Here is a 17,857-nt window from a genome sequence, read left to right as displayed (position 1 = left end):
ATCGTGTTTGTATATATATACATAATTTATGGTAGAGAAAATCATTAAAATCAGGCGATAATTGATGACTTCATGACACTACTAAACGGAACAATAACTCTCGTTCACTTGTTTTTGTTTTTATATTTCCCATGCTTCTGTGTTGCATTACCGCTGACATAATATTAATAAGTACATAGCGACGATAAGTACATACATTACAAAGCTTTGAAATTTCTAGAGCGATTCTTAACATCGGGATGAGATACGGTGATTATTATACGACAAAAGTGGGGGTATTTCTTTAATACCAAATAAAATAGTACCTGTACTATTTTAGTACAGAGTATTTTAGTACATTTTAGTACAATACATTTGAGTACATTTAGAGTACATTTTAGTACAATAGAGTACATTTTAGTACAATAGAGTACATTTTAGTACAATAAATACTATTTTATCAAAACGTACTTGAATTAGAAATTAAACAACTTTAGTTTATATTAAAAATCTTTAATCGAAACATAAATTAAACTTGTCCACAATCCAGCAAAAACTATATATAATATTTGCGGTGTATTGTTGATCTCTTCATACATTTCTATTATTATTCACTTAGTTCAATTTTACACTTTTAATTGTTTTATATCTCTACTTATTTCCGTTTTCCCAAAAAATTTTTGTTTAAATACTAGTTAGTTTCATTCGCTCTCTTCGCGCTATTTATATTTTCACAAGAAATTGCATATCTGCATATTAAAAAAAATGTTTAATGCCAATATCTTCTAATTATGTCGACCTTTTCTAGTAATTGTTCATTCAAAATCCCCGAGTAATAACATAGGGGTCTTTGAATTATTTTGGCCGTACCTGCTATTGTAATAAAAGGTTTTAGGTAAACTGGTAAACAATTAACAACTCTAATATACAATCAAAATTAAACATACATGAACACGAGGGGAAAGGGTTTTTCTGAAATCCAAAAAGTGCGGTAGTATGGGTGAAGCTTTTAGGCAGAAATAGATGTATGCATCTCCGAAAGTTTGGTTTACCTCATTGGGTCACGTTTACCTCATTTTTGCGGAAATGTTGTAAAGTTAACATTCCCGATGAATGCACCACAAGAAAAAAATATCCTGAGATTTGCTAGGATGACACCATAAAAAAAATTCTAAAAATTGTAGCCTACAACTCGATTTATTTTATAGTTAATGAAATTGACTATAATTATAGTTAACTATATGACGCCTTTAATAGTAGGGGGTTTAAAACGAGTATATAAAAAATAAATGTTACCTTATTGCGTCAAAGCAATTGGAGAAAACCACCAATTTGACCCTAACACGTTTTGTTCAAGATTAGTTGACCGGTTGTTTTCTAATGTTAAACGACAATGCAAGCTATATGGTAAAGGTAGCACCGAACTTAAACATATTAACTTAAACATATTATATATCAATTTAATTCATGTAATATGTCAAGCTCATGGGCTTTACCTTGTTATGAGAAATAAGACAAAATTTTCCACATGATTTGATAAATAATGTCAAACATGATTTTATAAAATCGCCATTACGAGTTCAATTTTACAAAGAATATCTGGGAATATTCCCTTTACCGATTATCACGAGATGGGGCACTTGGTGAGAAGAAGCATTTTTTATGTGGAGTACATATTATCAACAGGTATAATAGAGAAATATACGAGCAATATAGCGAACCAACTCTAGCACAATACACTAAACTGCAGAGATTAGGGTCGCGTGGCGACCGTACAGGGCACGTGGTCCGCATGCATGAGAATAGAATCCCCAGAAAATTACTAAATGCAAGAATGCAGGGAAAAAGATCTGTTGGAAGACCTAAAAAGAGATGGGAAGACGAAGTCGATGAGGATGCCAGGAACTGCCTGGGAACGCGTTAATGGAAAAGAACAGCGGTAAATCGAGATGATTGGAGAAGCCTGTTGAAGGAGGCCAAGGCCCGATTTGGGCTGTAGTGCCATTGGATGGATGGACATATTATCAACAGATTTTAGTTCAACAGCTCTGGATGAATCTAAACACCTTGTGTAAATACTTAATTTATTTCCGAATCTAGCTTAAATTTTAAATTTATTGTTGAGCAAATAAAAAAACTTAAAAAACAAAATTTGTTTTTTATGAATCAATCGATTTGATTAATCATATTAAGGAATCTTATTATGTGGTTAAAAAACGTAGGCATATCTATTGCAAATTGCAATATGTTTTAAACAAAAACTCAGGATGCTCTATTTTTAAAATAGTTGCTCAAGTTCATCAAGGTGTACTAATATAATCTCTGCCCAGTCTCTTGGTATAGTATCTGTTTTCAATGCTTCCTTCATGATTTTAGTGATTACTTTTTATCTATTTCTTCCAACTATTTTCTTCTTTTTTTTTTCTTCCAGCGTCATGCTTGTTTTCAAGCGTGAGCTATCTCCATGACAATTTCGTCGAATTGGTCCCCGATCATTGCTGCACGGAACAACTAATGTACTCGTTGTCCGGTCCAATATCGTATGTTTTGTTATCATGAGAGTTTTTTATGGTATATCCATGTTTTAACCTCAATTTTACCTTGGATAATCAAGCGAGGAATGTAATATTTATTGCATCTTATTATATCGAAGTTAACAAGCTAACCTTTTTAGTTTTGACAGTATTCAGGAGTTCTCGATCTTTGTTAAGCTAAGGACTTCCTCATTACTGGCATGGCTGGTTTAAAAAGTTTTGAGAATTCTTCGGTAACACCAAATTTCAAAGGCTTCTATTTTATTCATGGTATCAGTTTGAAGCGCCCAAGTCTTATATCCGTAAGGAAGAATGCTCCATATGTAACATCGTAATTTTCGTAATCGCGTTTGAACAGTGAGGTTTTTATTTGTAATAGTAGGTATCCATTTGCGAAATGTTCTACGATCCATATCAATTGTCGCCATTATCTCTGAAGCATGATACCATACATCCCAATGTTACAACCGTTGATTGTTATCGGGATCGGTTGTACCTATATGTATTTTAATTACAGCTATCCATTTTGTTTTTTTTGTGTTATTATTAATTAATGAACGGTATACAGCGATATTTGCAGGTCCTCCATGGTTTCTGCGATAATGGAAATATCATCGAATGACACTCCCTGAAACTTACGAATTATTATATATATAATAACGGATTTATTACGGCTGTCGCCGCTTCTCCGCCCCCAATTTCCATCTTTTTCTGTCATATGCAGTTGCCTCTTCTAAGTCTCTTGCCGCCATTGCTTCATCAATATCGTTGCGCCAACTTCTCCGTGGTCGTCCTCTCTTTCTTCTTTCAGGAGGGATCCATTCCAGTACTCTCCTAGGCCATCTGTACTCTGGCATTCTTTTAACATGTCCGAACCAGATTAATTGTTTTCTTTCTATGTCATCATTGATATTTCTCTCCATTTTCATTTCGTTTCTTATTTGTTCGTTTCTAACTCTCTCCAGTTTCGATCTACCGCAGCTTCGTCTCAGATAATCCATTTCTGTCGTCAAAAGTTTGTTTCTATTAGCTTTGGTGACGTCCCATACTTCCGAACCGTAAAGTGTAATACTTTGGACTATACTACCGTAAATGTGTTTTTTGGTTTCTCGTCGAATTGTTTTTTGCCAGAGAAGAGAGTTTAAGGCACGGGTCGCTGCTCTGCCCTTGTTTATTCTTTCCCTGATTTCATCTGCGCTATTTCCCTTCTTGTTGAAAATGACCCCCAAATATTTGCAGGATTGCACGCCTTTGATTTTGTCGTCTTCCAAGACTAGGTCACATATTTCATCTGTTCCCACTAAGAGATATTCACATTTTGTCATATTCATGTTTAGACCTGCCACCTCATATTCTTCTTGCAGTTTTCTTACCATATAGCTAAGATCGTAGCTGTCTTCGGCAATTACTACCTGGTCATCCGCAAAGAAAAGTGTATATAGCTTGTTTTCTTCCACCGTTGTTCCCATGTTTCTACATTTTTTTACCCATTTCACTAAGGATCTGTCCAAATAGATTTTAAATAAGGTGGGTGACAGACAGCAGCCTTGTCTTAGTCCTTTTGTTGTTTGAAAAGGAGAGGTGATTTCTTGTCCCATTTTAATTCTTGCAAAGTTTTGTTCGTAATATTTTTGAGTGGCGTTAATAAGAATTGGGTTTATTTTCAAGTTACCCATTTCTATCTATAGTTGGGAGATCGGTACACTGTCATATGCTTGTCATATGACAGTGAACGTGACACGAATTATTATTCATGGCAAAATTGTATCAGCCATACTATGCTGTGACGCCTTCAGTTCCTTTTTTGCCCAGTTTTGCATTCCAATCTCCCACAATTATTAATTTCGTGTTTTTTGTCGCTTTTATTGTCTTTGATTTGCAGCTAGAACACTTCAACTACTTTACAATCATGGAATCTACGCTTCAAAGTTTTAAAAATGCTTGGTTTAAATTATGATAATCTAAGGAACACAATTTTGTTGTGGTGTTTTGTTTAATTATGTAATACTGATGATTAATGTACAAAAGTGACTTTAAAAGTGACTATACAAAAAATGGTAAATTCATAATGAGAAAAAGCCGAAGAAGAAGAACTATTAATACAATTCCATTTATCCAGGATAACTAAGTAGAAAAACTGGATTAAACACACTACAGTCTGCAGTAGTGAAAGAAAACAACAGATATATTACAGATTAGTCCTCCAGTGAAAATCCTTTGAGTTCAAACTGGCTGTTATACAGTTATATCGAGAAATGTCGGGCCCATACATGTTGTTTATTATAATTTTTACAGGTTACTTTTTATATAACATGACGCAATGCAATGTATCATTTAAAAAACCAGTATTCTATTATTGATAAAAATGAACTAAAGCTATTAAAAGAAATACCTCTTAAGAATTGTTTCTTTTTACAAATAAGGATAAATATCAAACCAGTTAATTATACCAAGATTGTTACGAAAACAGAATTTTGCACCTAAATTAGTCATCCATTCATTCCACTACCACCATATAAGTCCTAATACAAGTATTAATGACAAATAACAGTAAAGAACAATTTATACTTACCAAATCAATATTAGAAATACAGCGTCGCAAAACATAATAAAATATTTATAGGTGTGCAAATAAATTCTATCACTGCAATAAATGTCAATATAAATAAAGAAATAACTAAAATAAAATATACTGAAAGCATCATTAGAAAAGCATCAGAGAACATCCGAGAGAGTGAGGAAGGGATGATTGACAAAGAAAGAAACATTTAAGAAAGAACATGCAGACAAACAGAAAAAGCTCTGCCAATCTTAAAAAGTGATACAATATAAATACAAGCTAAAGAAGTGAAGATAAACACCGAAAAGTAATAAATGTTAGTATGGCTAGGGAAATCTGTCGGACCTAAAAGAATGTTCACTACAATACCCAAGAATAGAATCCACAACTTTTTTGGGAACAAATATAAATGGCATATATTTCCTCAATACAAAAAAAGGGGAAAAACCAAAAGTCAATTATACAAAAAAATTTAAGAGGTAACAATATAAGCAAAAGAACAAAGCCGATTTTGTACAAAGGAAGATCATGCACAAACAATGCATTCTGTTAAACAGTTACCGATAAAAATATCAGACAGAAACATACTTACACTGCATTCGTATACCTTCAGAAAGTACACGATAATACAATATTACCAATCACAAAGAACCCCGGCACTTTTCTTATGTAAAATAGGTTTCAGTTAAATTGGCCGAAACTTTGCAGAGAAGTAGCTTTGGTCATAATGATCAAAAGTTCTCATTGTCCCAAGACTCAGAAATCAATTGTTTTTGAGTTTCTGAGTCACAGAGTTTTAAAGTGTCTGTTTTTGGTTCCTTTGACTATTACCTATTTGTATAATATGCATTTTGTTAGTAAGTAATAGTAAGTAAGTGCAACAAACCTTAGGGAATGGTGCTGCATGAAAAAATAATAATAGTTTGGTATATAAACGTATTTCCTCAAAAGCTTCGTTTTCCGAGGTACGGGGTATTGAAATTTTTCTTACAAACTGACGACTTGAGATATGCAAATGAAATTTGGCAAACGAGCAATAATAATATTTAACCCAGCCTGAGATACTTGCACACCTCTTAAGAATGGCATTCGGGTAATGCAATTTATTGGGACGAGGAGGATTAATTCGTGTAAATAGGAATCACTACGCTCCGTCCCAATCCTCCAGACCATCCACTACCCCCAATTTTACTCTGATGCGCTAAAGGGTTCTTTATCAGCAAAGTGCTTGTCATGTGGAAATCCTGGGTATAAGAACTGCCACACGAAATCCTACTCCGAACAATGTAGGCCAGTATAAGGCGCTCTATTCCCGCTCTCTCTAGTGACATCGTCAATCTGTATTGCTACTCGGGTCTTGAGTCCCCGCTATGGGCAACGCCCAGTTTGGCGACTTGGCGCTCGAGGATGTGGGCTCCTTTTGCCCGTTTTTTACGTTTTGTTAGAATTTTTGTGGCTTGCGCCTGTTGTTATTATTTTATTAATTTTTTTTGGTGCCGAATCCGTTTTTTTGGGTTTTTTTATGATTTTTTGTTGTTTTCTGAAACAAAAACATCATTAGTGCATTGCCAATGCCAGAAAAGCCGGGTATTTTCTGTCGATAAACCTACGATTATCTAGACTTTATTATATGTTAGTATTTGTTGTTTTGGTCTTTTGTTTTTCCATTGATGGAACACATAATACCTTAATATCTCTCGCAATATAGCCCTTGGGTGGTTTTCTAGCTCAGCGAATTTTGTTCCGGTTTTTCCTCCATGGTGTCTATTAGCCTTATTTGTTTCGGTTCTCTCAACAGGAATCGTCCAGCCACGTATCTGTGTACATTGCAGCTTCTTTGATTCTGCTGTTGTGGGCTGTTTAAATCCTCTTTTTGTTACTGTTGCTTATGTGTCTTCATGCGAAAGAAGCATATGTAATTATTAGCTACATTTTCATTCTTAATTTATTTTTTCTACCCATGAGTCCTCTTATTTCAGCTCTGGCCATTCTTTTTTTATTGTCGCGTCAACGTGCTTCGTAAATCTTTCCTTAAGTAGTCCTCCGCAAGTCCTTAGTCCATTGTAATTCCTAGGTATTTCGCTTTGTCAATTGTTCGTCTGTGTTATCTCTTCCCTTTTTTAAGATAACCGCTTGTGTCTTCTCTGTGTTTATGTCTGTTTTCCATTGCATTCTTCAATCTTCTATGGTATGCAATGCCGTCTCTATATTGTTTACCGGTATGTATACCGTTTCAGTCCAATCCGTCCTTTATACCACACTCTGTCAAAGCCTTTGCTTACATCCAGGAAGGCTGCGTCTGTGTATTGTTTGTTGTTGAATTTAGCTGTTATTTACTGTGTTAGTCTTAGTACGTGTAGTTAGGTGGAATGTTCCGCTCTAAATCCAAATTGAGCTTCTGGGTTTAGTCCTTAGCCTGTCTGTTTCTAATTGGAGTCGGCTTAGTAAGACATTATATATATATATATATATATATATATATATATATATATATATATATATATATATATATATATATATATATATATAATGATGTTATGATGTATTGTTTGTTTGAATGATGAGCAATGAGTATTTTTAATAATATAATATATAGGGTTTTTATCGCGGTTCTCAAAGAATTAGTTTGTAAGTACTTTTTTAAATTATCTTTATTAGATCTACTATGAAACACAAATATATATCTAACCTAGCCAATTTAAATTTAAAATAAACTATCTTTAAATTGAAATTCTTATGAAATTAATTAAATTCTATAGACAATGTAAAATTTAAACAAACTATCTACAAAATTGAAATTGTTATAACACTAACTAAATTATATTAACAAAATTTTGTACCTTTCTGTCACTGAATGCCTAAATGAACTGTTTTCCACTATATAGATTATAATCACCACTCAAATGTCTTCTTCTCAGCTTCGGTTATCCTTGTTTTTGTGAAATTACTTTTTCCAATTATCAGCTTCCACCAATTTAAGATATTTTTCTTCACAGCATTTATAAACCACCAAGCAAACCAGCAAACAGCATTTATTTTTATTCTTCTTTTCAATATATCAATATCCAATCACCAAAAATATTATTTAATTTTAATATTCAATTAATACTTCTTCCATTATCATCATTTATACATAACATAATTTTCAATTTTCAATAATATTTTCTTTATCTTTCTTGATCTTGATTTAACTCACTATATTGAACAATTGTAACTGATTGACTGCCTCTAACTAATTTTCATACTAAAACTGGCCTCATAACTGATTGACTAACTGAATGGACTTTCTTACTAAACTTTCTGACTGACTGACTGAATCCAAATCACCGGGTATTTATATCTTTTTGGATGTTTCAGAACCATCTGGTAAGAAATCATGTTCCATTTGTTCTATTAAATACATGTCTGAATTTTCTGGAACAAACCATTTCGCAAACAAGGCCATCTTCGGTGATCTAGAGAATTCCATACTTTTCTATTAATAATTTTGTTGACATTTAGGCTTTTCAGATCAGAATAAACACTTAAATCAGTAAATATATATATATATATATATATATATATATATATATATATATATATATATAGATATATATATAGAGAGAGAGAGAGAGAGAGAGAGAGAGAGAGAGTCCTCCTCATCACTTCGGCTTTTTCTTTGATGGAGTAGACAATTCCATTTTCTCCGTGTAGTGAAGGTATGGGTTTACTATCGTTTCTTAATATTCTTTGGAGTCTCCAAATAATTTGCATGTTTTGACTCTGTTCCTCCATTTCTTGTATATGGTTGTCCCACCTTTGGCTTCCGTGTTCTGTTATCGACGTAATTCCTATTTACAAAAAGTTTAACAACTCATGAATAGAGAAGAGATGTTAAGAACACATTATTGAATGTAACTAAATTTTCAAGTATAACAAATGCATCAATTTAGTATAAGAAAAAATTCACCATTGATTCTTCTTATCATACTGTATTATAAAGATACCTCGCTTGCAAGAGCGTTTATTAACAAAAAAGTATATTATCGTTACATGTTATTTATATTGTTTTTATAACCAACACATTATGTTTTTGGTTAACCTAAAATATTTATAATCATCTAAAGGGTGTTTTTTAGAGGTATAGAAATGTAAGTTGGTAACACTTTTTTAACTGTCGGCCATTTTGACAGCTGTTAAGTGATTTATGTTAAGTTCGGTTTGGCATTTTAGCATAAATAGACTTGTCGCCCGAACAACGCTTCCAAATAGTACAAATTTATTTTGAAAATTGTGGTTCTGTTTGAAATACGTATGGCGCACTACGTCCATTTTATGGTCAACATAATAGGTCATCAGAGTAAGTAATTCGATTAAGCATAGAACGTTTTTGCCCCACGTTTACTCTAAATGATAATATGCATCCACAGACACGTCATACAGTGCGTACAGAAAAAGTTGTTGCTGCTGTAGAGCGTAGCATACAGGAAGACCCGAATCAGTCTATCTGCCATCGTTCATAGCAGTTGGATATGTGTCCATCCACTTTATGGAAGATTTTGCTGAAAGATCGTGCTTTGTGTGCTTACAAAATCCAACTCATTCAATCAAGCAAGAATTCACGGTACATCATCAACTAGCAAGGCGTAGATTCGGTGAGTGGGTCCAAAACGAGATTGCCGTTGGTTCCGATTTTCATAAGCGAATTTTGTTTAACGATGAAGCACACTTTTGGTTGAATGGCTACGACAACAATCAAAACTAATCTATTTTGAGTTAAGATAATCCTCAAATGTATGTTGAGAAACCATTAAATCCATAAAAACTGGCTGTTTTTTGTGCTTTATGGTCGGAATGTTACAGTCAATGGTGACCGCTATAGAGCCATGATTACTGCCTTTTTCATTCCCCAATTGAACAACCATGATGTGCAGGAACTGTCGTTTCAATAAGACGGCACAACATGTCACACAGATCGTGCCACAATTGATTTATTGAAGGAAATGTTTGGTAACCGCATAGTTTCACGTTTTGGTCCCTGAATTGACCTCCAATATCGTGCGATTTAACGCTGCTGGCCTATTTTATGTGAAGATATGTAAAGGTGCTAGTCTACGCCGATACAAATGAAACGATGGCTTGGAGGGAAAAGACGGCTTGGAGAACAAAATTCGCTGCGTTATTGCCGATATACGCCCACAAATGTTGGAAAAGTAATCGAAAATTGGACCTCTAGATTAGACTACGTCAGAGCCAGCCTTGTTGGTCATATGCAAGAAATCATATTTAAATTATAATGCCAAAAGATTACCTTTCGATTAAAGTCAATTTTATGTCAATTTATAAAAATCATCTTTGTTTTATTCCATTTCAAAGTATACCGTCGAACGGGGTAAAACCGACCAAAATTTGAGGTTTTTTTCATGTTTTCATGATTATTTTTGAATTGAGAAAGCTGCAAATTATATATGTTAATGTATCATATCTGAAGTGCCAATTAATGGTTTTTCTTTTGAAATCATCCTAATAGTTTTTTTCTCATATATTTTCAAAAGGTGATCGGTTTTACCCCATAGGTTGGGGTAAAACCGATCGGGTGTCTAATTGCGTTTATGTTGCTTTTAAGCAAGCTTTAGGGTAAAACCGATCACACAAAAAAAAATTTTAAACTATTTTTTATGCAATAAATTGTAAAAATCAACACAAGATTTGTTTACTAAAGTACTTTATTTCAAAAATAAATACAAATTTGGGTTTAAATATTGAAAAAACTTAAAACATAAAAGAAAACACTTCTAAAAAACAAAAGGGAGACGTTGGTTCTTTGGTTGTACATTGGTAATTTGGTACCTACTTTCTAACTTATTCTAACGTAAGGTTGGAAATCCCCCTGAAAGTAAATGTTCCTCTTCTGAGAGGAATTGCTTGTAGTCTTTGTATAATCTGTTCTTTCTGAACTATGGCGATATCCTCGATTTCTGAATAAACAAAGCAAATTTGTTTTTTTGACGACTTTTTCCTCAAGCATTGAAGTGTGACCTCCTCGTCAGAAATATCTGTAATTTTAGCAGCAAAAAATCGATCTCTTTTGTTCGTAACAAATTTAACGACAACAAATTCTCCAAGCTGAAAATGTATATCATCAGAAACCTGGGGTGTGTCCTCTGAAATTTCCTCGTCATTTTCCAACTCTGAAAAACTTAGATCGTGTACTTCTAACCCTTGCTCACTTTCAGAACCTTCACTTTCTTGTACAAGGTCTTTCTTAGAAATACTTTTTCCTGCTGCCACCTTCATCCTTTTACCTCTCTTTGGATTTTCACTTAAACCTGTTCTTATTTCTCTCAAATGATCGACAATGGTATAAATGTTGTATTTTTTTGAGCACTTGATCTGGATTTAAAGGCACTATGCCACAAGCTTTAAAGCCTGCTTGGGTGTTTGAGGTTGATTTCAGACCCACTTTTTCTATTGTTTCTTTTAACAGTCTTGGAAAAACAGTTTTGGGCAAGACACCTCTGTTTTTGATTTTCCAAATTGTGAGCACTTTCCTCCAAGCATTCTTTAAAGGTCGGAAATAGGCAACGTCAAGTGGTTGTAATAAATCTGTGGAGTTTGAAGGTAAAAGTATAAACTTTATACCATTATTTTCACATTGCTCGATAACATTGACTGTAAGATGACTGAATAAATTATCCCCTATCATTACTTTAGGGCCTTCTAAGTTTCTGAAGTAGGGCAATGCTATCGATAGAAACCAGTCTTCAAAAGTTGTGCTGTCAAACCAACCATTGATCGTTCTATTATATCGTGCACTAGGAAAGCCTCCATCGGCCCATCCCTCATACATATGCTTTGCCTTGTACACTATATAAGGTGGCAACAGTGTTCCATCACCAGCAACTGAAAACATAATGCTAGTGCTCATTTTCGACGTGTCCATCACTCGATGAGCGTATTTTGATCCTTTTCTGACCACGACTTTTACAGCTCCTGGATCGTCCGTGAAGTTGGTTTCGTCATAGTTTATCAGATTTGACGGTGCGACCCCTTTCAAACCCTCTCTCCAAGATGAGCAAAATACTCTTCAACTGTTTCATAAGTGACTGCAGCCCTTACCCTTTTTGTATTCTCTGCCAATTTTACGGTGAGATCCTTATGTCGGTCCATAAATTTGAAGAACCAATCTGGTCCTGGTAAATTGTCTCTGAATCTTTTTTCTCTTCTTCCTGCTCTGTTAAGAAACTGCTGAACCATATATCGAATGTCAATACTGCGTAGCGGATATCTCCAGTCCGTGCACACTAGTAGACAGTCAACCAGCTTTTTTTCTTCCAGTTCAGAAAGAACTGGTGGCGCTCCAATCTTGAGATGTTGCCTCTTTTTTCGAATTTTTTCTTGTAAGGTGGTATAAGGTATTTCATAATTCTCAGAGGCCTTTCTTATAGACATACTCCCACTAGCAACAGCTTTCAGTGCTTATTCCATATAAATTTTATTGTACTCTAATTTTCTTGTTGGCAGTAACTTCTTATAGGTGAGAGGCATTGTCTGTAAACAAAAAAAAATATGTTAAAATCTTACACCAATTTGAAGAAGAACTAGGTGATCACCAAACCACCGCCACACTCTGTGCTGCCCAAAACGTTCATATCCATAAGAATTAGGTAGGTACCATCTATAAAATAACTAGGGAATTGTTGGTCGGTTTTTCCCCACAAATTTCAGATTTTACAGAAAAAAATATATCAAAATTAACCCAAAAACCCATAATTGGCCATGACTAATACTCTCTAAGAATTCCACAACAAAATAACGCTTACCAGAAATGTTCTATAGTAATCACTTTTTCTGTAGACGGAAATCTTTCAAGTTTTGTAAAAAAACACCCGAATACGACGTTTTGTTTACTAGTCTACACTGCAGCTACACAACACTTTCAACCTGTTACTTTGAGCTCACTATGGCGACTGGCATATGGCATAAACTCGGACAGGTACGAACGCTTGTTTGGCGATAAATTCACATATACTATTAATCCTGAAAATATTAGGCAAAAAACCCTTAGCGATTGCTTTAACCTCATGTTATTGGTTTTACCCCGTTCGACGGTACCTCTAAAAAAACCCTTTATAACAATCCAGTGATTCCCAAAAATTTTGCTATTCTAGGTTTACCTATTTAGACTAGATACTCGTATTTAACTTTTTCCTGCCTTCGTGAAAAGTTTTTATTACAATTTTAACTGTAAACATTATATTTCATGGTTTGGCATACTGTTTTACAACATACCCTCGTCAATAATCTATTTGCCATGTATAAGATCGTCTATAAATATTTTTGTGAATTTCATGTTTTTAACTACTTTTTGAATTCTTAAAACAACTAATGTTTAATTAGTAATACATTTTACAACATATTACTAAAAAGTACATATATTCAAATCAACATCAGAGAAATATTTTAGAACAATTTTTTTTTCTTAAAACTTAAATTCGATACGTTATTGCAAACATCGGGCTTCAAAATGTATTTTTTATTCCAGTTACTAACAAATGACTCGTCTTGATTTCACTTTAAAGTTCCACGTTTTTTCTGGTTAAGACCACTTAATGACGCACTACCTTTACCGAGATGACAATGATTACGAATGCTTAATGGAAAAGCCATGTCGAAATATTTACCAACTTTTATTTCAAAACTCGTATCTTAAATTATAGTTTTAGGATAAAATATTTGAGATTTTTTATTAATCATGATGTAATCCGAGCGAATAAAATTTCAGTACAAGTAAATCATAATGAAATTTGTTTCAATTTAAGATCCTTTTTAAATCACAGTTAATCACTTTTAAGTGAAAATAAATGATATTGTCAAGAAATTATACATTTCAAATAACAGAATCATTGTTTAAATAGTTTGTAACATTTTGCATATAAATGACTGTATAGGCAGTTAAAATGCGGGTTTCTATACAAGTTTTCACATTTATTTTTAAGTAAATTTATGTAAAAATCCTTTATTAAAGTAAATTAATATTATTATTTTTTAATTATAATAAACATTATGAAGGTCAAAAATGATGAATTGTTTGCAAATGTTCCCTATTAAAAAGGCATTATTAATCCTTAATCTGACGTGAAAAGTTGTCTTGTAGTACCTCTGTAAAGCGTATAAAATTTGGTTAAAAAATATTTAACAGTTAAGAAGCTATTGAACGTTTATTAAAAATTCGTTATTTTCCAATTGCAAAAACGTGGTCGTCCATAGAGTATAGGTCTTTACAAGGACTCATTTTATTTGACTTGAACTTATATTAGAAAATCAAAAACAAAATGTCGTTTTCAAATACTCCAATTTCTTAATAAATTGTTTTTTGATAAGATCACGGGAAATATATTATGGCTATTCTGTTTTCTTAATCGCGTCCTTGTAATTTTTTACGTAAATAAAAAAGTTCCTCCAGGATGATTTTCAGCTGAGATAGCTTTTCTGACTTTAACATATTGACATTCATTAACATAAAGTCTTAAAACTGTTTGAAAAACTTATTTAACTCTTCAACTTAATAATGATATTTATTTGAAAAAGCTTATTTTATCCTAGTAAGTAACGATTTTGTGACAGGGCTCAAATTAAAATTGTAAACTTGAGAAGTGGTGAGGAAAACCCGAAATGCTACAGATTTGAATTCAAGACTTCAAATCGGCGGTGTCTGAAATTTTTTTATTATGTCTGTTAATAATGGACCAATGAACGTTTTTGTTATTATTAAAAAATACTTGAAAATAAATTAAAATTCTATTTTTTAAGTAAGTTTCTAACATTTCATGTCTTAACTGTCAATACAATACAATAGTTTTAAATGTAAATACTAACCCTATCTTTTGTAAAGAGAAAACTGAAAATAAATTGACTGGCCAGTTGGTTATTAAAACCAGTGCCAATAAAACATAAACACACACACACACACATTTTTTAAGTAAGTACCTACTGTCCTGTGGTCTGTGAACTGTGTTTGTCATTTGTCATCTTAGTTTTAGTTAATGTCATATGTAATTGTCATGTTATTCATTCAAACAAAACAATGCTAATTTTTTGTATATTAAAAACTAGTTTATAAAGGTTTTGCATTTCATTACAATTTAATATACAAGAAATATCAAATATGGATAAGCTACTATGACCAGACAGATTCGATGCAGATCCTAACTCTCCTAGATCGTCTCAAGAATGGATGCATTGCAAAGCTACATTTGAAAACTTTATTTCCTCTGTGATTGATGTTTCAGAGCAGGAGAAATTCAAACTACTGGTAAATTACGTGAGCAACAATATCTATGAACTCATCTTTGATTGTAGAAAGTATTCTGAAGCCAAAAGTATTCTCGAAGCAGCTTTTGTTAAACCCAAAAATGAAATTTTTGCCAGACATATCCTAATGACAAAAAAACAACAAACTGGTGAAAATATAGGTCAATACGTTCAACATCTTAAAGTGCTTTCCAAAGACTGTAATTTTCTAGCCGTTTCTGCAGACCAAAATAGAGAAGATTATATAAGAGACTCTTTTATTAATGGCATTCTTTCTAATGACATAAGACAACGTTTACTAGAAAACAACACTATTACTCTGCAAGATGCCATAGTGAAAGCCCAGTCTCTGGAGTCAGCTTCAAAACACTATGAGGCTTATACAACTCCTGTACAAATTATTAATGCAATTTCTTCCGAAACCAGAGAGCACACTAATTATACTTCTGCTGCTGTGAAAAGTTGGAAATGTTACTTTTGTGAATCAACTGAAAGGCATCCTCGTAGCCTATGCCCTGCTAGAGACAAAGTTGGTAAGAAATGCTTGAAAGTTGGACATTTTTCCAAGGTATGTAGGCTTCAGATGCCCATTTCAGTATCAGCAATGTTAGAAATATTGCTGCTGCCCCTCAATGCTTATCTAAAAGTGTTACTGAGATAAAGGTGAATGGAAATACAACTGAAAGTTTAATAGACACAGGTAGTTCTGAGTCATATATCAGTAAGAATTATGCATTGTCTATAAACGTGAAAACATTTAGAAGTCATGCAAGCATAATAATGGCTTCAACAGCACTCAGAACGACTATCTCAGGACACTGCTTTGTTAATTTAGAAATAAACGAACATTCCTATAAAAATGTCAAATTATCAATAATTCAAGATTTATGTGCTGATGTAGTTATAGGTCATGACTTGCTTAAACAACATTCTTCTCTAGAAATCACTTTTGCTGGCTCAAAAATGCCTTTAGTTATTGATCGTATAGATAACATTTGTAGTTTGGCATACTTAAATATAGAGCCACCCAAATTATTCTCCAATCTATCAAATGATTGCAAACCGAGGGCAACTAAATCAAGAAAATTTTCAACTGAAGATAGAAAATTCATATCTAACGAGATACAGTATCTGCTATTGAATGGAATCATAGAAGAAAACAACTCTCCTTGGCGTGCACAAGTACTTATTACAAAAAGTGAAACACACAAAAAGCGAATGGTGGTAGATTATTCACAAACGATTAATAAATTTACTTACTTAGATGCCTGTCCTCTCCCAGATGTTGAAGATATTGTTAGAAAAGTAGCAAGATATTCTGTCTTCAGTACTATTGATCTTAAAAATGCATACCATCAAATTCCAATCAAAAATGAAGAGAAAATATACACTGCTTTTGAAGCCAACGGCCAACTATACCAATTTTGCCGGATTCCTTTTGGGGTAAACAACGGAGTGGCTTGTTTTCAAAGGGTTATCGATGGTATTATTAAATCCGAACATTTAAAAGGTGTATATGCATATCTTGATGACGATACAGTTTGTGGATTAAATCAACAACAACATAATGAAAATCCTAATACATTTATGGAAGTAGCGAAGAAATACAATCTAACAATAAATCAAAATAAAAAATCTTATACACTAAATTCAATCAAACTTTTGGGTTATCAAATAGAAAATCAGACCTTAAAACCTGTTCCTGAAAGACTTGAACCATTAAAGAAGTTACCCTTACCAAACGATTCACAATCACTAAAGAGAGCTGTCAGAATGTTTGCACATTATTCCAAATTTATCCCACAATTTTCAGAAAAGATACAAAAACTAGTCACATGCAATACTTTTCCTTTAACAGAACAAGCAGCTGAAGCTTTCCAAATTCTTAAATCTGAAATTATTTCTTCAGCCGTTACTACGATTGATGACGAGATTCCTTTTATCGTTGAATCTGATGCTTCAGATTTTTGTATTGCTGCTTCTCTTAGCCAAGGAGGAAGATCTGTTGCTTTCTTTTCAAGAACCTTATCAAAAAGTGAAAGAAATCATTCATCAGTGGAAAAAGAGGCTTATGCAATAGTTGAAGCTCTTAGAAAATGGAGACATTTCTTGATAGGTAAACATTTTCGACTTATAACTGATCAAAAGTCTGTCTCTTTTATGTTCAATATGCGCCACACCAGTAAGATAAAAAATGAGAAGATTATCAGATGGCGCCTTGAATTATCATGCTACAGTTTCGATATTCAGTACCGACCAGGAGTTGAGAATGTAGTGCCAGATACTTTCTCACGAGTGAGCTGTTCAATAAATCCTCGACCAAGTCTATTTGAACTACATCAATCCTTGTGTCATCCAGGGATCACCAGAATGGTCCATTGGATAAAGACACGTAACTTACCATATACTATTGATGAAGTCCGTGAAATGACCAATCGCTATCCTATCTGTGCAGAAATAAAACCAAAGTTTTTGAAAACTCAAGGGATAT

The 17,857-nt window shown here is 33.3% G+C and overlaps 1 protein-coding gene across 3 annotated transcripts in view; it reads left to right on the top strand.

Moving 5' to 3' along the window:
• The window catches only part of LOC140443589 (uncharacterized), a 224,418-nt gene that overhangs the window by 90,067 nt on the left and 116,494 nt on the right, over nt 1-17,857 (top strand). The window lies entirely within an intron of this gene.

The sequence above is a fragment of the Diabrotica undecimpunctata genome, chromosome 6 (genome assembly GCF_040954645.1).
Source record: "Diabrotica undecimpunctata isolate CICGRU chromosome 6, icDiaUnde3, whole genome shotgun sequence".
NCBI lineage: Eukaryota > Metazoa > Arthropoda > Insecta > Coleoptera > Chrysomelidae > Diabrotica > Diabrotica undecimpunctata.
The sequence above is the reverse complement of the archived record's forward strand: the minus strand, read 5'-3'. Positions and strand labels throughout refer to the sequence as shown.